Source organism: Tupaia chinensis, unplaced genomic scaffold (assembly GCF_000334495.1).
Source record: "Tupaia chinensis unplaced genomic scaffold, TupChi_1.0 Scaffold000706_1, whole genome shotgun sequence".
Classification (NCBI taxonomy): domain Eukaryota; kingdom Metazoa; phylum Chordata; class Mammalia; order Scandentia; family Tupaiidae; genus Tupaia; species Tupaia belangeri.
Genome location: NW_006160229.1, coordinates 2,397,489 through 2,398,741, shown reverse-complemented (window position 1 = coordinate 2,398,741; position 1,253 = coordinate 2,397,489).

The window sequence follows — 1,253 nt, the reverse complement described above, 5'->3', positions numbered from 1 at the left end:
TTTTTACCCCATGTCTGACCCTCTGCCCTATTCCACTCTCTTATTACACTATCTCTGCTGTCTACAGCTGTCTTCAATTCCTTTCCCCCCAATATTTTGTTGACCACACAATATCATAAGTAATCTAACTACTTTCAATAGCAAGTTCAGCTGGTGGTTTCAAGAAAGGCAGTTTTGAACTGGTAAGGATATTTCCTTGAAATTTGAAGCCTAGAAACAGGTTAGTATTTTGTTCAAATAGTAGGTGCATGAATCTATTGACAGCTCAAGACAGGATAAAAATCCTTACGTGGAAATCCAACTACGAAATATTCACTGCAGTTCATTGTACTGTTAAAATGTAACCCAGTGCCAGAAAGTGGTATGGTGGCTCATGTGCTCAATCTCACAGGGCCGAATTTACAGTTCAAGTCTCAGATCCAAGAGCTTGAGAAACATGCCTGGTGTCTATGCATGCACACCCAGAATCCTGAGAGGAGGATAGAGAAGGGACTGTTGGAGTGGCAATCCCCCCGGGGGGTAATTTCTCCCTTTCCCTCTTTGTCTCTCTCTCTGGTGAGTACACATGCCCTATAACAAAAAATATATATAAATAAATAAGTGGCAGTCAATAGAAAAGTCATTAGTCTTTGAAAGTCATATCTGGCTTCAGAAAAATTACAGAGGTTAAAACAGAGTAACCCCTTAGGCACATATATGTTAAATGAGAAAAAGAGAATTAAGAAAAGTTAAGAATGAGTTTAATTATTTGGGAGCACTTTTGTTAACTATAAACAGACATGCTTCTCTCCCCAGGAATTCAGCTATGAGTATTTGTTAAATGAAACATAATAAAAATACATGTGTACCAGACTAAAAGGAATGCTTTTACCCAGCAGGACAAGGGAAGCTGCAATCTGAACATTGTTTCTCTAAACTAAAGCAATGTTTTTGTTGAGTATCTAATGTTCTAAATGACTGATTATGTTCAGAAAGAATGTTCAGACAGCTAACTGACTGGAGATGCCCTCTGAGAACATTGCTGCTCTGCACAGTGGAAAATAGAAAACACTCATATTTCCCAGATGCTGAGAAAAAAAAAAAAAAGGAAGGAGAGAAAATCCTTGGTGTCCATCTATAATAGAGTGCCAGTTTCTCTATATGAAAAAGGAGTTATGATCTGAATCAAAAGAAGCTAGTGTCTTACCTCTTCCCGCTGAAAACCTGAAAGAAGAGTCAAGGAAAGGACTGCAGACAAAATGACATCAATCGCG